At 39.8% G+C, this 27,431-nt stretch overlaps 1 pseudogene; it reads right to left on the minus strand.

The window, feature by feature from the left end:
* LOC130222311 (zinc finger protein 850-like) overlaps window positions 1-15,350 on the minus strand; it is a 535,728-nt pseudogene extending 520,378 nt beyond the window's left edge.
* Window positions 15,351-27,431: the final 12,081 nt, after the last annotated feature.

Genomic DNA, 27,431 nt, shown 5'->3' on the forward strand with positions numbered 1-27,431 from the left:
GCTCTCAGCTTTGGTGCATTTCGCCACAGCCTTGAGGACGCCAGAGGATGAGCTTCTTTCTCACACCTCCATCCACTCCGCAGGATCCTGGGAGGAAGGTAAGAGTCAATCTCTTATTTTCACCTCTTCCTCGGGATGCTCCACCTCTCGGGGTGAGCACTCCCCATCCCGAAGCTGCCCCTCCGTGGGTACGTCAGCGATTGTTCCGGAGATGCTGCTCATTCGGACTCTCAGCCTGGTAAGTGCTGCTCAGCTCGTTATAGTAGCTCACGTGGGCAGTCAGACTCAGCTATGCGTTTCAATTCGCTGTTGGCCTCCCGAGTTCACGGGTGTGTTTTTAAGCGATTATTTGCTATGCCACCCCCTGTCTCTTGTAAGAAGATTATTATCCTCCAATCAAGCCAGTCCTCCAGCCGAGATGAAGAGTGGGTTTATGAAGACTGTGTCTCTTTGGCGCACGCGCATCTGCATTTTTGATTATTCATTGACTGTTATTATTTTTTAGCTCTCTGAACTGATCAATATTGCACAGGGACCTGGTGCTCCGGCACCTCAGCCTGTTCGGGTTTCGGGTCAACCGAGTACAAGCAGGCTCTCCCCCGGGCAGAGCTTCTCTCATCTTGGGTTGGAGCTGGGCTGGCGCTACCCTGTCCGATTAAATTAAGGCTCCTTGGGCATATAACATTTGTAGCTGCTATCATACCTCTCAGTTGTTCATATGAACCCAATTCAGCGCTGGCTTTGCGATTGGGTCCCCAGATGGGCATGGCGCGCGGAGAAGCACCAGGTGTATGTCACCGGTGTGTATCAAGCATGCAGCTGCAGGTTCGTAAAATGGACCCCGGTTGCATTGGCATTTCAACTGCCTGGAGCTGTTGGCATTGTTTCTCGCTCTCCGCCGGTCCCTACCGAAGCAGAAAGGGGAAACACATGTTGATTAGGACGACCAGCATGGCTGCGATAACGTACATCAACCGTTTGGGTGGTGTGCGCTACCGCAACATGTCACCATCCGCTCCTCCAGAGTCTTGCAGCTAAAAAGCAGCACGCCGTTCATATCCCATACAAGCTCTCCATGCCAGCTTACATGCTTTCAGGACCGGTATGTTTCCGGGAGAACAGAGATTCCACCCTGGTACGTTCCAACTGTTATGGGCATGCTTTAGAGAAGCCCAGGTCATCCTGCTGTTTCTCTCAAGCGGCCCTTCGCTGGCTGCCCTCCTGTGCACACTGTGCAAGGTTGGGGAGACGAGGAGCGGGTCTCGCTCATTGCACCTCTCTGGCCCAACCGGACCAGAGTTTCCGGACTCACACTTCTCGTGATGGCCCTCCCTGATAAATTCCCCGGAAAAACACTTCCATTTTTCTGGAACCAGCACCCATTTGGCACCCCTGCAGTGCTCTGGAACCTCCTTGGATGGTTTCTTAGTCCACTGCGCTCTGTCTAGGTGACCTATCAGTGCGATGGTTAACACCATCACTCAGGACTAGAGCACCCTATTAGGCAAGTTCTGCAGTGGAGTCTATTGGTTGTGTGGGAATTCTCTCTGAGAAAACCCCCGGACATGCCAGATTAGTGTAGTTTTTTTGGAGTCTATTGGTTGTGTGGGAATTCTCTCTGAGAAAACCCCCGGGCATGCCAGATTGGTGTAATGTTTTCAACCTTCAGGAGAGCTGGAGCAGTCTCCCTCCCCACTGAAGGTTTGACGTGAAATCTAGGGGTGTCAAATTTAATTGTTTCTTCGGTGCACCACGATGCAGACGCAGACAATTCAGTATCGGTTCAGTAATAATCATTACCAGTTATTATGTACTGACGTCATTTATCTCATATGCGCTCTGGCGCGAGGGAGGCGAGCGCGGGTATTTACAACACTCCAGGCGCCAACTACTTAAAAACACAGAAACTATGCACAATTTCACTGCATGTGTGTGTTTTCTGAACAGTCTTTCACTGACACTTACAGCAGAAGCCCCTATTTCTCTGCGATTGAGGGAATGAAAGTGAACTCCATTTCTCTCTCTATCTCACTGTGGCCCATTTAACCTGGTGGCGTGACTTTTCCTCTCGGCTGCTGGCATGACTTTTCCTCCCCTCTCTTTTCCTCTCGGCTGTTAAAGCGATACTTCTGGATATAGGTCTGCATTCCTGTGGCTGTACCTGTGCATTGTCGTGGGACCCGACCAGATTTCATGCAGCGAATAAATTTCCGAATAAAGTGCAGGAGCGGTCGGTAACTCTGGTGAACAGGAGTGGACGGTCTCACAATACCGCTCCCGAGCGAGCAAGCAAGTGCGCGTGCGTGTTTATACAGACAGCTTGGTGTTAATAACCCTAACCCGGAGATGCGTTCACATTTTGTATTCTACTAGTTTCCCTTTTTAGGTGAACCCTAGAGAATTCCTCCGAGGCCCCAGCACCTGATTTAGCGGAGGAGTCGAATGCATGGCTCAGTGTGTTGTCTGGTATGCCCATCTGGTCTACCCACATACTGAGGTTCGGTGCCAGCTGTGTGCATTCCCCTATTTTGGTGATGACATATGCATTATTTACTAACCAGTTTATCATATGTAGCACTCCCCCTCATTAGGGCTAGTCCATATGCTCTATTACCATCAAGTCTCCCCTCTTGGATAGTGGGTGGTCTCCGCAGCGTCCTCCCCCTTCAGGGACTGGCACGCTTTCCCAACGTAATGTCTTATTTCTAAAATCCCTAGTCTATATTAGCTAGTTAAAAGCACATTATGACCCCTGATCTAATTTTTATTACTCCCATGTGATGGTAATATTTTGGGCCTAGGGGACGTTGGAAAGTTGCGCTTTTGGTAATGTCATTGCGCTCACGCTTCGCTTAGCAAACTGCACATCAGGAGTGTGACGGGCTTAGCTGCTGTGGCGTTTTCCATACAATCTCCCATAGTCTGGTTTCCAGATGCCTGTCGAAGTTCCTTATGAAGGGGAACGTCCTGGTTACACCATAACCCGCGTTCCCCGAATAGGGAACGGAGACATGCATCTCCACCGCCACAGCACCTGAGTCTCCAGCTGGAAGCTGAGTGTTCGGCTCTTCAGCAGGCTAAATTCTAGTAAGCTGACTCCAGCAGAAAACTGGAAATTATACTGGCATTTCATTGGCCCGTTTTCTTATCTTCAGAACTGATAGGTTGTCTGAAAAACTCCTATAGTCTGGTTTCCAGACATAACCAGGACATTTTCTTTGCCCAATCTATCATTTTATTTCTTTTGTTTTGTTTTCTCCCCGTGCTATTATTATCATTATTATTTTCCCCCGTTTTCAAATCTGACGAATCTGCTGGCCTGAAATCATTTACATTTTTTTCCTTTTACTTTCATTTGAGTGCTGAGGGTTTTCTGTTTCTTTGTGATTGTTATATTGTTTGTTTTGGACTTCCAGTTGGAGCACTGTCACTCTCCGGTTCACTTTTAAATTACCACTATAGGTCATGTCCGTTGTTGTTATTTCTAGTTCTCAAGTATATTTTGTCAATGATAGGGTAGCTTTGTAGTAACACATCAAGAGCTGATCAAATTACCATCTCTGTGGTAATCACCACCCTCTGTGATTCAGATCAGTTGGCATTAGAAGGAAATATAACATCTTCTGTAATTGAATATGCAATGAAACAATTGAAAAACGTAAAAACACCAGGCCCTGATGGCTTCCCGGCCGAGTTTTATGAGAAGTTTTCTGCCAAGCTAACACCCCTGTTGTGCAAGGTAGTGCTGAATCTCTTGTCTAGATATGGATCCTAATCCTTTGACCTCAATTTTTGGTTCAGTGGCAGAAGAAATGTACCTGTCAGCTAATCATGTAGAAATCATTGCCTTTTCCTCTTTATTGACCAGACGCCTGATTCTTCTCAGGTGGAAAAAAACAAACTAGCCATCCCACAAACATTGGATATTAGAAGTTTTATCACATCTTAAACTTGAGCACCTTAAGTACATCATCAGAGGCTCTACAAAAACGCTTTATGAGGTTTGGCAGCCTTTCCTATCCTACATTGAAGGCTCAGGGGTTATTATATCCTAAGTGAGAGTTTTTCCCTAATTTCCTAATTTGTTTGATCTATTTTTATTTATTTAATTTATTTATTTTTTTCTTTATGGGGTGTGAGTATGTCTGTAGCTATGTACCATGTTAATTTGCTGTTCAATATGTGTGTTGTGGAAAAATTGAAGACTTGAAAAATCAATAAAAATATTTGAATAATAAGAATGTAAGCAGAACTAAAAAAAATGTTTTTGAACGAGTAATAAACACGTTAATCTAGTTACAGTACATGTCGAAGGTCTGTGAATTTAAGTTAAATATTTTTTAAAGAAAGAAAGGCCATTCTCGTATGTGACTTTGTTCTTTGTGTGACTGAAATGTAGGCAATAGCTATGTTTCCATCCAAAAATGTGAATTAAATTTATTTGCAAAACTGAAATATCGCATAAAAGATATGAAAATGAATCAGCGTTTCCATCCAATGAATCGAAGAGAACAAAATCGTCACTTACTGATTAACTGGTGCCAAATATCAACAGTAAAAACAGAATTTATTTAATAAATGAATTTCACGTGGTGGCGATTGAAGCCATGAGATGCAGAGAACAGAAGCTCTTGACACATTCCAGACGCTCTGGAGGTAATTAATAATAGAATAACATTAATACTAAAATGGTAAAGGCATTTTAGAATGACCAAAACAACATTTACACGTTTTACAGTGTGCTCAGCCTGCTGGTTTGTGCATTCACACACATCAGCGGAGAAATTAAAATGGTCGTGCCCAACTGAGTCTGGTTTCTCTCAAGGTTTTTTTTTCTTCACTTTCGTCAATTAGTGAAGTTTTTTTTTTCCTCTCCGCTGTCGCCACTAGCTTGCATGGTTCGGGATCTGTAGAGCTGCGCATCGTTGGATGTGCTCTTCAGTGTTTGGACTCTCAGTAGTGATTTTAAACCACTCTGAACTGAGATAAACTGAACTGAACTTAATCACTAAAAACTGAACTACACTGTTCCAATTTACTATGACCTTTTATGTGAAGCTGCTTTTACACAATATACATTGTATAAGCGCTATACAAATAAAGGTGAATTGAAAAAAATTGAATTGAACAATTACATCATCATATGATCTCTTATAAAACCTGCTCCTGACCAGGTTAGGTTCACAGAGTAAGTTACCACGGTAACTGACTCGGGGATAAAGTTACCTCTCTTTCAGAAACAAGCTTGATTTACCCTGCTTTCTAAAGTTTGACAAACCTGCAATTTTGAAACGGAAAACCCAAAGTTTCTCTCATTTCAGGGATAAAGTACTCTGAGTTTTGTTACTTAATCTCCTTTCTGAAATGGGGCCCTGATCTCATATGCTAGTGTTTTAGAACTTCATTTGCCTATTAGAGAAATGACCAGGAATAATAAACGGTTACTTGCTCTACAAACAAGTGCGTTCATGACTATACAAACCAAGAAAAACAAAATTAGAAAATATGACTTTGCAACAGGCGATGTAGTGGCGCAGTAGATAGTACTTTTGCCTCACAGCAAGAAGGTCACTGGTTCGAGCCTCGGCTGGGTCAGTTGGCATGTCTGTGGGGAGTCTCCCTGCGTTCGCATGGGTTTCCTCCGGGTGCTTCCTCCGGGTGCTCAGTCCAAAGACATACGGTACAGATGAATGGGGTAAAACTAAATTGTCCGTAGTGTATGTGTGTGAATGAGTGTGTATGGATGATTACCAGAGATGGGTTGCAGCTAGAAGTGCATACGCTGCATAAAACATATGCTGGATAAATTTGCAATTCATTCCGCTGTGGTAACCCCAGATTAATAAAGGGACTAAGCCGAAAAGAAAATGAATGAATGACTTTGCAACATCAAGCAGCATTAGGCATAAACCAGTATAAGTGTCACGGATTGGCCAGGCTCTTCCACCAGCATCACGCAACGATCACCATCACCTGAGTATTAACCACGCACAGCTGCACCCAATCACTCCTATTCACCATATAAGCACACACCTCACTTCAGTCAGTGTCCGGTCTCGTTCCCACGAAGCGGACTCATAGCGAGTACCTCCTGGTAGTCACTATCACATTGATCTAATCTCTTGAACTTACCTACTCTCTGTTTCGTTCCAGTCTGTCCAGTGTTCCCGGTGTCCTGTCTGTATTGAGTGTGTCTTCAGTCTGTCTTCCCCGCAAGCCCTCTGGTGTGTGCATTCGGTCTCCCTCAGTGTCTGTCATCCATCCTGCTCCGAAGAAGGAACATCAGCTCTACCATACTACAGTCACATCCCCTTTGTTATCCTTGTGTGCTCCGCTGCTGTAATAAACATCTTTTATTATATACTCACCTAACTTGTCCGTCTGCTTCCCTAACAGAAGACCGGACCCAACAACAATACAGCATGAGCACTCCCGATCCCATTCAGGAGTTGGTGGACTCCCTGAAGAGAGTTTTAATGCCAGCTACTCCACTTCCCGAAGCACCACCAGCACCGAGCACTTCTTCACCGTCCACCCACTCATCCAGTCCCATGGCTCGACCAGCGCCCTACTCTGGCGGGGCGGAGGAGTGCAATGGCTTTATATTACAATGTTCTCTGATATTCACAATGCAACCAGATTTATACCCCACAGATCGGTCCAAAATTGCCTTCATCATCTCCCTTCTCTCTGGGTCGGCTCTCCGGTGGGCTGAGACCATCTGGCAGCAAGCTGGGCCGGTAACCAATTCCATTCATAACTTTACCACATATTTCAAGGAGGTCTTTGGTCGTACAGATGAAGAAGTAGCAGCCGGAGAACAACTATATCATCTTAAGCAGGGAGCCATGTCCACCCAGGACTATGCGCTCCGGTTTCGGACTCTGGCTGCTGCTAGTGGATGGAATGAGCGATCTCTCCTAACAACTTACCGGCTCGGATTGGAGCCCAACCTGAGGTTACAGCTGGCAGCCCTCGACGATACTATGGGGTTGGAAAAATTCATCCAACAATCACTTCGATGTTCTGATCGTCTGAAGGTCTACCAGCATGATCTCCCATCAATCTCACAAGCACTCCTTCGTCCGCCAGAGCCAGTCGTCCCTCCAAAACCAGAACCTATGATTGTCGAGTCTGGTAGACTTACGATTACTGAGCGACAGAGGAGGCTGACCCGGGGTCTGTGTATGTACTGTGGTGCCGAAGGACATGTCAGGCTGGACTGTCCCATTCGTCCAGTACGTTCATTGGTGAGTGTGTTCAGTTCTCCCGTTGAAAAAATGCACCCCCTCACCACCAATGTTCAGTTAACTGCCCATTCTGTCTCTATTTCAGTCACAGCCCTCATCGACTCCGGGTCAGCCGGAAATTTCATCTCGCACGCCCTCTGTCGCCGCCTCCAGCTCCACACCGAAGCCTCGACGCACGTCTACCAGATTCAACCTATAACCACCAATATCCATTCCCAGGCACGTATCCATCGTAAATGTGAACCCGTCACCCTCAGAGTAGGGTTACTTCATAAGGAAGAAATTCAATTTCTGGTTCTAGAGGGAGCATCAATGGACATCATCCTAGGGCGCCCGTGGCTGGTGAAGCATGATCCCATCCTCTCTTGGGGCACCGGAGAAATCAAAAGATGGGGTAAAGAATGCGTCTCCAGCTGTTTTCCTGACCTACCCTTGCAGATCCAGAGACCCATAAATGTCTACGTCACGTCTGTCGAAAGTCCAGTTGAGAAACAATCCATCCAGATCCCGAAGATCTACTCCTCATACGAGGACGTATTTTGCCCCAAGAGAGCTTCCCAGCTACCTCCACATCGGCCATGGGACTGCGCCATTGACCTGCTTCCTGATGCTCCTATGCCCAGAGGTAGGATCTACCCGTTGTCCCTTCCAGAAACTAAGGCCATGGAGGAGTACATTCAGGAGGCTCTGAGTCAGGGGTATATTCGCCAGTCCACGTCACCCGCTGCCTCAAGCTTCTTCTTCGTGGCCAAGAAGGATGGAGGGCTGCGGCCATGTATAGATTACCGAGTTCTGAACCAAGGCACCATCAAATTCAGGTACCCACTTCCTCTCGTCCCTGCGGCCCTGGAACAACTCCGATCTGCCCGGATATTCACCAAGTTGGACCTCCGCAGCGCATACAACCTGGTACGAATATGCGAGGGGGACGAATGGAAGACGGCGTTTGTGACCCCTACTGGGCACTACGAATACCTGGTCATGCCCTATGGTCTGGTCAACGCCCCCTCCGTATTCCAGAATTTCATCCATGAAGTCCTCCGGGAGTTCCTCCATGTCTCCGTCATTGTCTATATTGATGATATCCTGATTTACTCCCGGAGTAAGGCCGAACATCGCCACCACGTTGCGGAGGTCCTACAAACCCTACGGAACCATAAATTGTACCTCAAGGCTGAGAAGTGCTCATTTCACTTACCATCTGTTCAGTTCCTCGGATACATCGTCGACCGAAAAGGGGTTCGCATGGACGAGGGGAAGGTCACTTCCGTCATCTCCTGGCCTGAACCTAAAACCATTAAAGAACTCCAACGATTCCTAGGGTTTGCCAATTTTTATCGACGTTTTATCCTCAACTACAGTCTTATCACCGCTCTGCTCACCAACCTCCTAAAGAATCAACCCAAAACGCTATCCTGGTCACCCGAAGCTGCCGCAGCCTTCCAAAAACTCAAGAAGTCCTTCACACAGGCTCCACTCCTGACTCACCCCAATCCCGACTTACCTTTCGTGGTCGAGGTGGATGCATCGACCACCGGAGTAGGAGCCATCTTGTCCCAGCTCCAAGGTAATCCCTCACTACTCCATCCATGCGCCTACTTCTCCCGAAAGCTCAGCCCGGCGGAAAAGAACTATGACATCGGAAACCGTGAACTTCTAGCCATCAAGCTCGCCCTGGAGGAGTGGCGACACTGGTTGGAGGGAGCTAAACACCCATTCCAGGTGATCACCGATCACAAAAACTTACAGTACCTTAAAGAGGCAAAAAGACTCTGTCCTCGTCAAGCCCGGTGGTCCTTATTCTTCTCCAGATTTCAGTTCTCCATATCATATCGACCAGGATCCAAAAACATCCAGGCGGATGCACTCTCCAGAATCCATGACCAACAGGAAATAAGTGAGACCCCGGCCAACATCCTCCCAGATCACATCACTGTCTGTCCCATCACCTGGTCCGCTCCAACAGTTGTCGCCACCCCAGAATCCAGAACTCCGCCGGGCTGTCCCCCCAATCGACGATTCATCCCTGAAAATCAACGGGTAGATCTTATTCACTCCAGTCATACCTCTCTGGGCACAGGGCATCCCGGGGCCAACAACACCCTCTCGCTGCTATCCCAACGCTTCTGGTGGCCGAACATGGCGAGGGATGTGAGGAGATACATCCAAGGCTGTAGAGAATGTGCCATGTCAAAGAGTCCTCGTCATCTACCTGCAGGAAAACTCCATCCCTTGCCCATCCCAAACCGCCCCTGGTCACACCTAGGAGTTGACTTTATGACAGACCTCCCATCGTCTGAAGGTAATACTTGCATATTAGTCATTGTAGATCGATTTTCCAAATTCTGTCGTCTGATTCCTCTGAAGGGTCTACCCACAGCCCTAGAAACCTCTGAAAACCTATTTAACCATGTCTTTCGATGTTTTGGGCTACCTGAAGACATAGTCTCGGACCGAGGACCCCAATTCATCTCCAGACTATGGAAAGCCTTTTTTAGACTCCTAGGTGTGACCGTCAGCCTCTCGTCTGGCTATCACCCACAGACCAACGGCCAGACTGAGAGGAAGATTCAAGAAGTGGGGCTGTTCCTCAGGACCTTCTGTCACGGTCATCAGAACTCCTGGAGCCAGTTTCTGGGCTGGGCGGAATACGCCCAGAATTCCCTGCGGCAACCTACCACCGGACTTACGCCATTCCAGTGTATTCTGGGCTTCCAACCTCCACTCTTTCCCTGGGATGGCGAACCTTCTGACGTCCCCGCAGTGGATTACTGGTTCCGGGAGAGCGAGAGGGTCTGGGACGATGCTCATCACCATCTCCAGAGGGCAGTTCGCCGAGCCAAGGAGGTGTCAGACAAGAAGAGGATTCCTGGACCTGCCTATGCTCTGGGGCAGAAAGTTTGGCTCTCCAACAGAGACATCCGCTTGCGACTGCCCTCCCGAAAACTTAGTCCCAGATTTGTTGGTCCCTTCACCATCCTGGAACAGGTCAACCCAGTCACCTATAAGTTACAGCTACCACCACAATATAGAATCCACCCCACATTCCACGTGTCACTCCTTAAACCCTTTCACGACCCTCTGATGCCCTCCACAGAGCCTGGCCATGAAGAGGAACCCCCTCTTCCACTGATGTCAGAAGAAGGGTCCATATACAAGGTCAAGGACATTCTACGGTCCCGACGTCGTGGTGGTCATCTGGAATACCTCGTAGACTGGGAGGGATATGGTCCAGAAGAGAGGTCTTGGGTCCCCAGATCCGATATATTAGATCCCGCACTTATGGAGGAGTTCCACTCCAATCACCCCGAGTTCCCAGCACCTCGTGGACGAGGTAGACCACCACGGCGTCGGCGGCCTAGGCCCTCAGGAGCGGGCCCTGGGGAGGGGGGTAATGTCACGGATTGGCCAGGCTCTTCCATCAGCATCACGCAACGATCACCATCACCTGAGTATTAACCACGCACAGCTGCACCCAATCACTCCTATTCACCATATAAGCACACACCTCACTTCAGTCAGTGTCCGGTCTCGTTCCCACGAAGCGGACTCATAGCGAGTACCTCCTGGTAGTCACTATCACATTGATCTAATCTCTTGAACTTACCTGCTCTCTGTTTCGTTCCAGTCTGTCCAGTGTTCCCGGTGTCCTGTCTGTATTGAGTGTGTCTTCAGACTGTCTTCCCCGCAAGCCCTCTGGTGTGTGCATTCGGTCTCCCTCAGTGTCTGTCATCCATCCTGCTCCGAAGAAGGAACATCAGCTCTACCATACTACAGTCACATCCCCTTTGTTATCCTTGTGTGCTCCGCTGCTGTAATAAACATCTTTTATTATATACTCACCTAACTTGTCCGTCTGCTTCCCTAACAATAAGATTCTGACAGTATGAAAACCTTAAATAAAAATATTACGCTTTCACTGATTACTGCTCTAAAATATATTCTTTTTAAATGTCTGGGTAAAAAACAAACACTTTTCCCCTTTGAACACAATATTTTTTTTGGGGAGAAATTTTTAATACATTTTACATTTACATTTACATTTAGTCATTTAGCAGACGCTTTTATCCAAAGCGACTTACAAATGAGGACAAGGAAGCAATTTACACAACTATAAGAGCAGCAGTGAACAAGTGCTATAGACAAGTTTCAGGTGTGTAAAAGTCTAAGAAGCAAAGCATTAGTAAAAAAATTTTTTTTTTTTTTTTTGAGAGAGAGAGAGAGAGACAGAGAGAGAGGGCACAGTTAGTGGTATAGCCAGAGAGGCAGTTGCAGATTAGGAAGGAAAGTGGAGACTAAACAGTTGCGTCGTTTCTTGAAGACAGCAAGTGACTCTGCTGTTCTGATGTAGTTAGGGAGTTCATTCCACCAACTGGGCAGATTGAATGCGAGAGTTCGGGAAAGTGATTTCTTCCCTCTTCGGGATGGAACAACGAGGCGACGTTCATTCACAGAACGCAAGTTTCTGGAGGGCACATATATCTGCAGAAGTGAGAGCAGATACGAAGGAGCAAAGCCAGAGGTCGCTTTGTAAGCAAACATCAGAGCTTTGAATTTGATGCGAGCAGCAACTGGCAGCTAGTGCAGACGGGTGAGTAGCGGAGTGACATGTGCTCTTTTGGGTTCATCAAAGACCACTCATGCTGCTGCGTTCTGAAGCAGCTGAAGAGGTTTGATAGAATTAGCTGGTAGCCCGGCTAGTAGAGAGTTGCAATAGTCCAGTTTGGAGAGAACAAGAGCTTGAACAATGAGTTGAGCTGTATGTTCAAATAGGAAGGGTCGGACCTTTCTGATGTTATAGAGTGCAAATCTGCAAGATCGAGCAGTTCTAGAAATGTGGTCAGAGAAGTTTAGTTGGTCATCAATCGTTACTCCAAGGCTTTTTACCATTTTGGATGCAGTGATGGTTGCTCCATCCATCTGGATTGAGAAGTTATGGTGAAAAGTCGGGTTGGCAGAAACTTCAAGCATTTCCGTTTTCGTGAGGTTAAGCTGAAGATGATGATCTTTCATCCAGTGTGAAATGTCTGACAGGCAGGCTGAAATGCGAGCTGGAACCGAGGGATCATCAGGGTGAAAAGAGAGGTATAGCTGGGTATCATCAGCATAGCAGTGGTAGGAAAATCCATGTTTCTGGATGACTGTTCCTAAAGATGCCGTGTAGATAGAGAAGAGAAGTGGCCCAAGAACAGAGCCCTGAGGTACCCCAGTGTTTAGATGCTGTAGGTTGGACACCTCTCCCCTCCAAGACACCCTGAATGACCTGCCCGGGAGGTAAGAACTGAACCATTGAATAACAGTGCCTGCGACGCCTAGTGACTCAAGCGTAGATAGCAGGATCTGGTGGTTTACAGTTTCAATAATACATTTTGGAGCAGTAAACATGTCAGGCTAAATAGTTCAAATGCATCATTGAACATCATTTCTGCATCATTACTGCTGTCTTCATTTGTTTCATTAACACAGAATACTTTACGATTTAAAACGGCATCTTTGGATATCTTTTCTGCTGGAGATACTGTTGTCCTCAAAAAAAACTTAAAACAAAATGTAAAAAAAAAACAAACAAACTTACATATACCGTAGGAATGGTATAGCAGAACATTTTGGCAGTTTTAAAACCTTGACTTTTTTTCAAACCGCGGTATAGCTTGAAAACGGTTATCGTTCCATGCCTAAGCAGCATAACACTGTTTTTAGGATCTAAAAATTAATTCTTTAAAAAAGTCTCTAGCAAAAAGATTCCAATGGCGGCACCTGCTGGTACGTGAAGAATATGGTCAATACTGATGAACTTTACACTCAAATGTTTGCATATCATCAGCATGCTGTAATCCATTTCTTAAGCAGCAAAAGTCATTTAGACTAGTTTGTTGGCCAGTTGTAGTCAGTGCAATGCTAAACGTTATTGTTCCACTATAATTTGTTTGTTTTGTCTCACGTCTTCCCACAGCAACATCATATAGTTTAGAATACTGTACAATGTTTTATAATAATTAATTACTTTAGTGTCCATTTCATTCAGCATATTTAAAATTTCTGAAATACTTTAAACCAGGATTTCTGCAGGTTTCACCAAGTTAAATGTAAGACTTTTAAAGACATTTTAAGACCATTATGAATTAAATTTTAGACTCATAAAGGGCTAAAGGCTAAGGAATTTTTCAAATGGCCCAGATGGAAAAGAGTTTTATTTGCCCTTAAAAAATATATAATTTAATACATTTAATAATACAATAATAAATTAATTTAAAAAATAATAATAATAATAATAATTATATATATATATATATATATATATATATATATATATATATATATATATATATATATATATATACATAAATATATATATATATATATATACATAAATATATATATATGTATATATATATATATATACATATATATATATATATATATATATATATATATATGTATATATATATATATATATATATATATATATATATATATATATATATATATTAGATATTTCTTTGCAAAAGATTTTAAATAGCTCTACTTATATCTACACACTTTTTCCTAAATAAACTTTTTTTTTAAAATTATTTAAAAAAATGAACAAATGTTTTAAAAGTTTAAAAAATATAATAAACTAAATCTATGCACAACAATCTGTCCAGGTCGATGTCCTCAGCAGTAAATACATGGAGCACGTTTAAACAAATGTTATTTTAAGGAAAATAATTAAACCATTATGATAAATAGAGTTAAAATGACCTTTTTGAAGAAAAACCTTTAAAGTTTTATTAAGATGGATTGTTGGTGATTGTATGGGTTTTGGCCAGATTGGGTAGCAAAACATGAACAAAGGAAAATGAAGACTTGTTTAAAAAAGATATAAGACCTACAACACAATATTTCAGTAAATTTAAGACTTTTTAAGGCCTAAATTTTAGATTTTGGAATTTAAGACATTTTAAGACCCAGCTGAAACCCTGTTTAAACACAATAGCCCTGGTAACTAGTTATTATAATAATGATGTAATTCAAACTCAGAAACTATCTGTGAGAACTAGTAACAACTTCAAAAAACAACTTTAAACCCATAAAGAAGTTAAGACAAAAGGGAATTGTGATCAACGTGATATTTGCAAATGGAAAGTACTAAGCCTACACTATCACTGTAATAGCAGAGATCTTCTATGAGAATACTGTAGGTCAAATATTGTCAGCTCAGTTAAACTTTTTTTTAAATGTAATGTTTTTATTTATTTTACATAGTGTCAGTGCTCAAGAACTCTTTACAAACAGTAGGAGAACAAGAAAAGCAATAACCTTAAGAAGGTAGAGAAAATGGGAGACTAATAATACATAAAATAATGACAAAAGACATGAGAACAAGTAATGAAAGAAACTCATTCCTGTCTTTCAATGAGTGCTTATGTGCATTAAGGAGAACTAGGCAGCACACTCAGGGCTGCAAGATGGATTTAATTTAGTATTCCTATTATTAAAATATATCTGAATGAAACCCAACCTGTTTGGTCCTGCAGATCTTCTTGTTTGACTCTGAATGTTTCTTCAACCTTCACATCTTCACTCTCCTCTTTAATAAACGCCATCTTTATAACAGTGTGGAGATCAGTCGCTTCAGCAGGAGTTTTTCCTCTGTGTTTGGACACTTTATCCTGTTTAAAATGAATAAAACAATGAACAGAAACAAAATAACTTCTCTTCAACAGTTTCTTTATATGAGAGTAATTAACAAAAAGAAATCAGGTAAAAAAGTAAGTCTGAGCAAGAAACAATAGCCACAAATAACCTGATAAAAACTAGTAACCATTTGAATACTTAGAATGGAATGACATTATACTATTTAATAAATTAAACCTTCATTAAACACTTATTACACACATTTCTGTTGTTCAAACAATAGCCTTCGGTTACTGTGAGTAAATAGAACTACGGTGTATAAAGAATTAAAATAATATTTTCAACAGCAGGTACATAATTCAGCATCGGGTGAAAAACCTGAAACTTTAATCAAACGGTTTATATCTGTGTAAAAGTCTTTAAACAAACCTTTCTCCAGTTGAATCCCAGCGCGGGAGGGGCGCTGCCTTATGACGTCACACACCCCGCCAAAATAAAAGTCTTTTTTGTTTAGCTTTTTTTGCCACTTACTGTTGCAGTCATGACATGATAGAATTTCTCCCTCGTTTTCCACTTTACACAACATATCTGCTATCTCTCTCACATACACAGACATTCAGTGTTTGAAGTTGATCAAAACTTTTAATCCAAACATTTTAACACAATTCTGATAAAATTGTTTAATCCACTAAGTCTAAGTGTTTAAAGCAGAAAATCCCAACATTCTAAAAGATATAACAAATCATCTGATGGGTGTTTTGAGCTGACATTTTACAGATACATTCTCGAGACACAAAGATCTTAAATCTTGAATTAGAAAGTTGTTAAAAAACTTAAATAACAGCATATTATGTAAGTTTATCAGACTCGCCAAGCAAGAGTCTTCCATGCAATAATTATTAGAGTTCACATATCAAAATCTCTGGATGCCAAATCTAGAAAGAAAAGCTATAAATTAATAATACATTTATAATAAGAAGGCTCTAGATTCAAAGAGTAACTAAAAATACAATTTTAGAAGATAAAAGTTTGGATAAAAGCATTTTTAGGAGAACTGGAAAATCAATGCAAAACACTTGATATTAAGTACACTCCCAAAGCAAATGACTTTATATTTCTTCAGACTGAATACAAAAAGAGCATTTGGGGAAATAATATTATTAGATTGAGCAAGTTTGTGATTTAGTGGAGAGCAGTTATGAGTAGAGACTTCACCAACTTTATTATATAAGAGGAATTAATGTAAAACTCCACCATTCTTTCACTTAAATATAATATTCCAAAAACTCACGCAAACAGGTAAAGAAATCTGAGATCTATTAGGCTGCATTTACACTGCAGATCTTGATGGTCAATTCCGATTTTGTGACTGAATCTGATTTTGATGACCTGCTTACATCATCTTTTAAAAGTGACTCAGATCTGATCATCTGCATTTACCCAGCTAGAAGGGAATGTTCTCTCAACTTTGGCTAACATTCCCTACAGGTTGCGTTAATGTTTTAAAGAAAACATTTATGTAATGTCCAATGAATATTCAAAAAAATGTTTTTTTCCCAAAACAATGAACAAGAACATTCTAGCAATGTTTTGAAAATGTTGGTAAGGGACGAGATCAAACAATGTTCTCTTAGAAAACGTTTTCACAATGTTTCATAAAACCAAAGTAAGAACATTCTCACAGTCACATTAGAGAAATGTTTTAAGAACATCATTGAGATGTGAGATGTGAAATGTTCTTTGAAGAATGTTCAAGCAATAAGACATTTGAACAAAGTATCTGCAACATTTTAAAAACATTTTAAGATTATTGAAATGGCACTATATTGGGCACTAGAAACAATGTTCTCCTAGAAAACGTTTTCACAATGTTTTATAAAAACCAAAGTAACAACATTCTCACAGTCACATTAGAGAAATGTTATAAGAACATGATTTATTTTCAATAACAAGACAGAAAGACAACTAACATATTAATTTTAACCTGTACTTATTAAAATATATAAAATGTCATGTTCAAAAACGTATTGCAGACAAATAAGTAAAACCTAATGGTTTAAAAAATGGTGGCAAAGCATAGAGATTTAAAGTGACAATTAATTAGCAATTAGTAAAATTTGTATTATGTGTCAGCAAATTATTCTTGTTTTAAATATCCCTGATTTTTAAAATTGTTTTCTTTTTTTTTTTTTCTTTTTTTTTGTTACACGTTATACAATGAGCACAAAAATGTAAGAAATGCAGTGCTTTAAACCTTCTTTTTCACATTGCTACAGTAAAATTAAATATTTTAATAGGTTATAGAGAGTGTTTTGTGTTTTGGAAACAAAAAAGAAAACAAACAATGTTATTAACAAACATGTAGAATATTTAGAGAATATCCCAGGTAGGAGGCGATGTTTTCGCGACCTTGCGCTTACCTTTCCCTGAAGGTAATGAAATTCCAGAACCTTTACAAAACATTAGGGATGCAAAATGAATTTTAAAGTCGTTTATCCGTTTTTCTACCCTAAACCAAAAAACGAAAATCCAGCCAAAATCTTGTTTTTCCGTTTTTTCTGAGCAAAAGAAAAACCATAAAAACTGCCGTTTTCTTCCTTTCCTTTATTCCATTTAAAACTGGAAAATAAATGATGCACGCCCACGCTGTTTTTTTTTTTTTTTTTTTGATCAAACGAATAAACAAATAAGTTTTTGACTCATTATTTCGTTTTGGTTTTGTGTTTGTTTTAATTTTATGTTTTAAGTCAATAAGCAGAATAACAGATTAGTTTTCGTTTTTTTATGCCTACAGAATAAACAGAAAAACGAAATATTGACTGTTTTTGACTGATGTTTCATTTTCCAGAATAAAAGGAATAATCAAATGAACATTTCTATTTTTATTCCTTTAATTGTGTACTTAAATGCTTTTTCTAAACCTAATATTTTCAACACTAAAATCGCGCGTCTGATGGGCATTTATTTTGTGAACTTTGTGGATATTTTTAAAGATAAAATGCTTATTGTAATGTAGTGGCTACACTGCATTTTACATTACAACCACCCTGATGTTTCTCAAAACTATCATTGGACAAATAAGACAGTTAAATGTAATTTCAGAATTAAAACACCTGATTTACATCGTCCAGCGATTTGTTTCTCGTTTCAGCGAACATTCGCAAGCATAGTCGCAATAAGGTCTTGTGTGGTTCGTAAGTTTGTTTATTAAGCTCAAATAATTTTCAAAGCAGTTTCTAAATTCAGTTCTAATTTCAAGCAAACGAATAAATTAGGTAAATCAATGCAAAATGGTGAAAAATGAGATTTATATTCAAGCACACATGCTTCCTATGCCACAAGGTCACGTCTTGATTCAATGACTTTTGTACATTTATAACAATTGCGTTTTCATTATTCTTTTGCACCGTTATATGCACTAGTACGCCTTGCAATTATGCTATAAAGATGAAACGCTGAGAGCCTATATTTTGACTTATTCTAAAACAAAAGTACAAGCATGACTTCACTTAAACCAGGGATGGGCAAACTCGATCCTGGAGGGCCGGTGTCCCTGCATAGTTTTGCTCCGACCCTAATCAAACACACCTGCTTGTAGCTTTCTAGTGATCTTGAAGACACTAATTAGGGTGTTCAGGTGTGTTTGATTAGTGTTGGAGCAAAACTTTGCAGGGACACCGGCCCTCCAGGATCGAGTTTGCCCATGCCTGACTTAAAACTACGGGTTTTGATCTTGTAGGCCATGGCTGCCAAACAAATACTTTTTTTGTGCTTGCTGCGATGTGAATTTTCACATTTAGCGCTATTTCATCAACTTTATATGCCAAAGAAAATTTGTCTTTATCCATTTTCTCTGTTAAAGTTACAGTAGGTAAACACAACTATTGTATTATTTGGTTGTTGTTTGGCACTGTGGTTGTTATAAAAAAATTTAACAAATAGCCTGCTACATTAGGCTATTTTTAACAACTCCTGGAATGGTCAGTTCTCTGGCCTTTTTATATAAAGGTATTTTATATGTATTAACACAAACTTTAATGTGTATGCAACATTCACATAAAATTAAATAGTATAACAACATTGTATGTGACCACAAATCAAAGGAAAGCATTATAATAATGATTTAAAAGATAATCCATTTGTGCAATGCTGAGTGAATCCAAATTTATCATTAGAATGTGGCATTAATATATTTCCCGTGCATTTACAATAAAAAAAAAACCACTAGGATACTTATTTATTCAGCACGACATTATTAATGTGCTTTAACTTTATTATAATTACATGCATTCTCAACATATTATGTTTTTGAGGATTTTTTCCTCCTTTTTTTGTGCAAAACTTTGTTTTGTGTTAGAAACGTTGCTTTCTGTGGCTAAATAGTGAGTGCATTGCATGAATGCATTTTTAGTGCCATCATTTCAAAATACTATCAACTGCAATTTCTCAGTACAGAAAGATAATAATAAAACCATATATAGACCACTTCCATTCAATACACTCAAATTACCATTCATTGTTTATTCCTCCCTCTCATTAATATACAATGCTTACTTCCAGAAATGGCATCTCCATCAAAAATACCAAAAATTCAGAACGCAAGAAGTTTGCTGTGCCTTCATGATTATTTTTCTGTAATTGTGTAATATGTTGTGATATGCAAATTGAAAAAAAGTAATAAATATATTGTACAAAAAAAAAACAAAATTCAGAACGCTGAAGCACAATCCATCCGTGAGCGTTTTCAACTAATTGCTGTAAGTATTAACCTTTTTTTTGTATTATATCTTTATTTCTTAAACATATATCTATTGTAGCATTGTCATTCTTACATTTTTTATGAATGTCTTTGTATGCTATTTCTATAGTACAAATGCCAGGATCCTAGAGTGAACCGGTGTGAAACGGCACAGCAAATCATCACTCTAGGACATGAAGTAATGGCGCTTATGTCAAAGTGGATCAGCCAGAGCAGAGGATTACATCAAAATGTAACCGGGTTAAGAATTCAGCAGAAGGAAAAGGAAAAACTCCTGAAAGAAGCTCTGGCCCAAGCAGATGTATATGCTCCAGCTAGAGATTTTTGTAATGATGGTAACTACATATTCAAAATTCTTTCCTTTTCACTACATTAATTATTTTGTATAATACTAATTAAACCTTCTTTTTTTGATGTACAAGATGCATGTACACAGACGTCACCTACTACAGATCCCATGCCATCGAGTAGCACAGAAGGTATAGTGAAGCACTGTCCATTACTTTCATATTGTACATTTATCCTTTAATACAGTAAAACCTTTTGTCTATAAACATGTATGCCTCCTTTTCTTTTACAGATGATAGCACATCATCTCCTGTTGTTCATCACGATGAAGACCATTGAGTTTTTTTCCTTTTCACTCTGACAACTCATTTTTAAAAATATTTGTTTATTTTTGCATTAAAGTTGTACAGTATATTTTACCTTTTATGTCTTGTTCACTGTTTACATTTGTGTTCATATATTTATTTGTTGTTATTAATATTGACACTTTTTCATTGTTTTCCTAATAAAACATTTTCACTTTACACTCTCAAGTTTTTTATACGCACACATTTTATTAGCTTTAATTCATTGATACAAGAACAAATTATGATTTGATGATGCTCAAAAAATGATATAAATTGCATAGTTATTATTTATTTATATCTGACTTTGTAGTGTTCACATCGCAGTATTGTATTTTAGTTTGGGGAATATACCATGAACTTTTACAACATACAAACATGCATAATTACTTTATTATGATTTAACAAAAGTGAAACAGAAAAGGTTGCAATTACATATAGAGTGAGGAACTCAAGGCATAAAATTGTGGACGAGCATCAAAGAGCTGGTGAAAATACAACAAATACACGCATTTAAGTGTCTTCAGTTGTGTATTTGTCTTTTGTTAAAACTTTTCGCTTGATGCGCTGTGGTCCACTCTCCTACACTGATGCTCCAGCGCTTCACATCAAGCGAAAAGTATTAAGAAAAGACAAATACACAACTGAAGAGACTTAAATGCGTGTATTTGTTGTATTTTCACCAGCTCTTTGATGCTCGTCCACAACTTTATGCATTGAATTCAATTAGGCTGTCCATCTGTGTTCTGTCTGTTACAACCATGGGTGAAACTGAGACATGCAGTCAGGCAGCGAGTAAAGCAAAGCTCATCAAATGATCGGTAATTAAAAGGGGAAAAAATAAAAACAGAATAAATATATATATACTTCTATATTAGACACACATTTGATGCTTGTATTAGCAGCAACTCCACGTCCACAACTTCACGAATTGGGTTTAATTAGGCTTTACAGTGTCCTTTACTTCCACTGTATCTGTTCAGCGGAGGAACTAAACCAACATTGCTATCTGGTTAACCCTGTGACGTCAGACACAGCGACATTCCAAGATGGCTGGTCCTAGGTCTAAAATGTATAGCAAAACATGCCGTTTTCTTCTACCAAGCGCCACCAAGTGGCTGTTAATGTTACTGCGAGTTCAATCGTAATGGAAGTAAATCCTTGTGTTGATGCTTGAATTTCTCTAATATTTTTAATAATTATGATTGATGATTTTTAAGCATAGTCAGCATCGTTTCTCTGACAAACGCAATTACGTAAATACTTTTTTATAATGCTTTATGCTCATATAATGTGTACAATTACATGTCACTCTGTAAATACATAAATATTTGATAAAAACAATACTCACACTATATGTGTGTAAGTTTGTGTTTCTAATACCTTTTTAAACTTTGTGTCATATTATTTTGTCCTTATTTGGATGAATTTCCTCCATTTTTTGAGTTGCTTTAGATAAAAGCTTCTACTATGTGATTATGTAAATTACTAGACTTGGCAGGCAATGTGAAAGCTTACTAATAGTGCACCCTGCTTTAATTTTTGGCCACCACAATAGTCTGTGGGTTAATTATCAACCAATCTGAATAATAAATAATAATAAAATCTTGCAAACAAAATTACAAACTACAAAATTTCAAATAAATTGTACATATATTTTTTTTCTCTTGATTTTTGCTAAATATTTTTTCATTTTATTTTATATTTAACAAATGAATTTGGGCTACTAATTTTTCAACCATTATTGTAAGTTATTTTGTTAGATTAGCTCCAGATTTGGCTTCAGGACTGACTAATCTAATGTATATAATATTGTAAAGCATTCTATAGAAAATATTAATTTAAATGAGAGATTTGTGGGGAGTGTACTCATATATAGATATATTCATATATATAATTTTTTTATGGTAATAAGTAACCAGTCTAGTAGTTTAAAACCAGCAATGTGACTTCCCACACTACAGGAAAAACAGATTAGTGTGGATTTCCAACGACATTTTGGGGGTGTATTTTAAGTCACATACTCCTATGTCCTACAAAAATTGCGATGAATGCATTAGTTTCTATTAACTTAAATTAGCAGAATGTGCATCTAAACTTAAAATAAATCTTAAATCTAGATAAAATGTCTTAATAAGAAGTCATAAAATAATAAATGTCAATATATTTCAAAAACACAAGACTTTACACAATTTTAATGGTATAGCATATTAAATAAAATAATAAATATATTTCAAGAACACAACACTTCTTTTCACACAAAATATTTATTTAATTTTACAAAACAATAATCAATATTTACATTATAGTACCCCACTGGTAAATTCAAAAGTGAGGGTTGTGTAAACAACCACCACACAATTTCCATGTCCTTTACTCTTTGAAAAATGAAACAGAAGGGAGCCAGAATTTGTTCTCCATCAATTTCACCTTAATAAAACATGGTGTTTACGAACAAGTCTTGCATTGTGATAGCCAACAAGGCATCTTCCTCCTTCATCCTTAAGATCTTTGGAAGTTGAATCTTCCCAGCAAAGTGGTGTTGGTTCTTCTCCACCTTACAGGCCAGCAAAATATTTTCATCACTGCTGAGTCCTGTTTACAATATAGGAATTCCAATAAATAATGTAAATAGTGAAGTGCTGCTCATAAACACCTTAAACAAAGGTAAATCCATAAACATTTCAAGCAATACATAAACATTCTCTCTCCATACGCAGATTCATGGTGTTGGGGTTGGTCCTGTATTTGGTTCTGGTGCTGCTGATGCTGGGGATGGTGGTGGTGCTGATGCTGGGAATGGTGGTGCTGTTGATGCTGGGGATTGTAGTGCTGCTATTGCTTGTAATGGTTCTGGTGCTGCTGATGCTGGTGATGGTGTGGCTGATGCTGAAGATGGAGGTGGTGCTAGTGATGCTGGGGATGGTGATTGTCCAGATGCTGAAGTTTTACACATTTTAAAATGTGTAATAAGACTGTCGCGTCTAATTACTGTCGATGTACAGTAACAGCAGTGAAAATGTGGTAATAACTTGCACTTTAGACCACATTTGATGATGATAAAATCTAAAACCTAGAAAGAATAAAATTAGCATATTTGTCTTGTTTATACATTTAATACAGTGCATCGCCTATACGGAGGTTATGGGTTTTGTGATGAAACACCACACTCAAGAGCACAACAAGATCCTTTTTTTAGACACTCCCACCAAACATTAAGGCCAGTGTGAGTGAAAGTTTTGTTCTGTTGAAGCAGAACACATGTAATTCTACCAAATTACATTTACATTTAGTCATTTAGCAGATGCTTTTATCCAAAGCGACTTACAAATGAGGACAAGGAAGCAATTCACACAACTATAAGAGCAGCAGTGAACAAGTGCTATAGACAAGTTTCAGGTGTGTAAAGTCTAAGAAGCAAAGCATTAGTAAAAAAAAATTTATTTTTTTTTTTTTGAGAGAGAGAGAGAGAGAGAGTACAGTTAGTGGTATAGCCAGAGAGGCAGTCAAGATTAGGAAGGAAAGTGGAGACTAAACAGTTGAGTTTTTAGTCGTTTCTTGAAGACAGCAAGTGACTCTGCTGTTCTGATGTAGTTAGGGAGTTCATTCCACCAACTGGGCAGATTGAATGTGAGAGTTCGGGAAAGTGATTTCTTCCCTCTTTGGGATGGAACAACGAGGCGACATTCATTCACAGAACGCAAATTTCTGGAGGGCACAAATAAATTAAGCCCTGATTAAAAAGTATTAGCTGACCATGCTACTACTCAGCTAAAACAAATGCCTGACAAACTCTACATTAACCCTTGTAGGCTGATTGCCATGTAAAGAGTATTTATATACTTATTTTTAATATTTATAATAATTCAAATTAATGTAATGAAGAAACCTATGACAAAAATAAAACTTAAGCAAAGTATGTGAAATTCAGAGTAACAAGTATAACATGTTTCTCACACCCACAGTACTGTAATAAAAAAACATTACACACACATACCTTTTTCTTGAACTGCATTTCGCATGTGATTAGCTACATGATTTTGTTGCTCATGTAAATGGTTACACACCGATTTACAAGGCAGAATCAAACTCGGGTCGCCGTGAGCACCAGAGTGTGTGTCGACGCACTAACCACTACACCACTGGTGCCACAGTAGGTCCTGTCCTTGCAAAAGTATCGTCTGTTGCATCTGTGCAAATTAAACAAATACTAAAATTAAATAAAAAAATTATTAAAAAACTATTATGCCAAAACACTCACGATTAATATTTCAGAGGGTCACAATATAACAATACTATTAATAGTCATGTCGAGACAGCATGTAAGATTTAGATTTTATATACCTCTGAAACTTCAGTTTGTCTTTACAGTTCAGATGTCTTACCATGCCATGCAGGTTGTACAGTCCGGACGGATTCTACCCGCATCTAGACCGATGACTTAAAAGCCCCACCCACTAGCTCCAGCCAGGGGGAGCAGGAGCTCCAGTCAGGGGGAGCTAGAGCTCTTTGGCTCTGCAGCAAGCACCTTCTCGATTTTCTCAGTTTTTTTATATATCACCTTAAATTATTATTGTTCGCTGTTCTCTGTCATCCTGAGGCCGCCGGGCGGCGGTGAGCCCGGGTGCGAGGTCCCTTTCATCGCTGCTTGCAGCTTTAATTATTCTTCTTCTTCTCCGGAATGAATCGGCTTTTTGAGGGTTTAAACATGCACGAAAGCTCACGAAACTTTGCACACGCCCCAGAAGTGGCGAAAAATTATGTTTTTTATAGGTCTCGGAAGTGGGCGTGGCAAAATGACTCGACAGCGCCACCTAGAAAATTGATACGGACAAGTCCCCGACACACGAATCACGCACACGCACGAAAATTGGCACACACCTCAAACATGCCAAAACCTACGAAAAAGTCTCAAGGAGCGATATCTCAAACCCAACAGGAAGTCGGATATTTATAGCTTCCTGCGGTTTTGTCATCTAAAGGCCTTGGCGATGTTAAATTGTGAAGCTTTAGAGTTTTCGTTGATGGGCGCGTCCGTGGCGGCCTCGTAAATTTTGACGACTCGCCACAAAACAGGAAGTTGTTATAACTCAGGCAAGCATGATCCGATCTGCCTCAAAACTCACACATTTGATAAGTGTCCTGACCTGAACATGTTTACATGCCAATAACTTGATACAGTTATAGCGCCACCTGGTGGCAACAGTAAAATTGCCTATAACTCAGCCAAACAATATCCGATCTGCCTAAAACTTCACATGGTTGATAAGATTGCTCTCCTGAAGACGTCTACATGCCAATATTGAGTCACAGTCATAGCGCCACCTGGTGGCAACAGTAAAATTGCCTATAACTCAGCCAAACAATGTGCGATCTGCCTAAAAATTCACATGGTTGATTAAAATCCTCTCCTGAAGACATCTACATGCCAATATTGAGTCAGTCATAGCGCCACCTGCTGACGGAATTTAGTTTGATTTATAAATCAGCCACACAATGTCCGATCTGCCTGAAAATTCACATGGTTGATAAAATTCCACTCCTGAAGACATCTACATGAAAATATTGAGTCACAGTCATAGCGCCACCTGCTGACGGAATGTAAGTTGATTTATAACTCAGCCACACAATATCCGATCTGCCTAAAACTTCACATGGTTGATAAGATTGCTCTCCTGAAGACATCTACATGCCAATATTGAGTCACATTCATAGCGCCACCTGGTGGCAACAGTAAAATTGCCTATAACTCAGCCAAACAATGTCCGATCTGTCTGAAGCTTCACATGGTTGATTAAAATCCTCTCCTGAAGACATCTACATTCCAATATTGAGTCAGTCATAGCGCCACCTGCTGACGGAATGTAGTTTGATTTATAACTCAGCCACACAATGTCCGATCTGCCTGAAAATTCACATGGTTGATAAAATTCCACTCCTGAAGACATCTACATGCCAATATTGAGTCACAGTCATAGCGCCACCTGCTGACGGGAGCAAGTTTGGCTTATAACTCATTCACACAATGTCCGATCAGCCTGAAACTTCACATGTTTGATTAAAATTCACTCCTGAAGACATCTACATGCCAATATTGAGTCACAGTCATAGCGCCACCTGGTGGCCATAGTAAAATTGCCTATAACTCAGCCAAACAATGTACGATCTGCCTGAAAATTCACATGGTTGATTAAAATCCTCTCCTGAAGACATCTACATGCCAATATTGAGTCAGTCATAGCGCCACCTGCTGACGGAATGTAAGTTGATTTATAACTCAGCCACACAATGTCTGATCTGCCTAAAACTTCACATGGTTGATAAGATTGCTCTCCTGAAGACATCTACATGCCAATATTGAGTCAGTCATAGCGCCACCTGGTGGCAACAGTAAAAATGCCTATAACTCAGCCAAACAATGTCCGATCTGCCTGAAAATTCACATAGTTGATAAGATTGCTCTCCTGAAGACATCTACATGAAAATATTGAGACACAGTCATAGCACCACCTGCTGATGGGAGCAAGTTTGGCATAAATCTGTGATTTTCTCAGATTTTTTTTATGTATCGGCCTAAATTATTATTGTTCGCGGTTCTCTGTCGTCCTACGGCCGCCGGGCGGCGGTGAGCCCAGGTGCGAGGTCCCTTTCATCGCTGCTTGCAGCTTTAATTAACAGTTGTTTTTCATTTGATAGGCCATGTATACTTAAGCTATATGAGACATGGTAATGCACTTGTAATGTTTAACTTCATGTGTATTTTCATTTTTCAGAATCTGCACTTTCAGCACATTTGGAAAGGCAAGTGTTACAAACTCAAAATATAAAACTGGATTCACGTTTGGGAAGCCATTATACTAAATCTTTTCAAAAATAATAATGGACAACAAATAGTCTCATGCAGTATATATTTATGTATTTAATTTCAAAGGCACGGAGAACTTCTAAAAGTCTTGAAGAAATGATAAGTGGCATCAATAAATTTGCTGTTCCTGGGACCAATATAAAAGGACTACAGCGTTCACGATGCGAATGGCTTTTGGAAAAATGTGCAAAGATTTGCAAGTACCAAATACACTTGTAAATCACAAAAAAAATTCTTCAGGCATCGCTGTTACTCTTGAATGTATGATTTGTTTTTGACATCTGTTCAAATGTTTAAAATGGGTG

The sequence above is a fragment of the Danio aesculapii genome, chromosome 4, assembly GCF_903798145.1.
Source record: "Danio aesculapii chromosome 4, fDanAes4.1, whole genome shotgun sequence".
Lineage (NCBI taxonomy): Eukaryota > Metazoa > Chordata > Actinopteri > Cypriniformes > Danionidae > Danio > Danio aesculapii.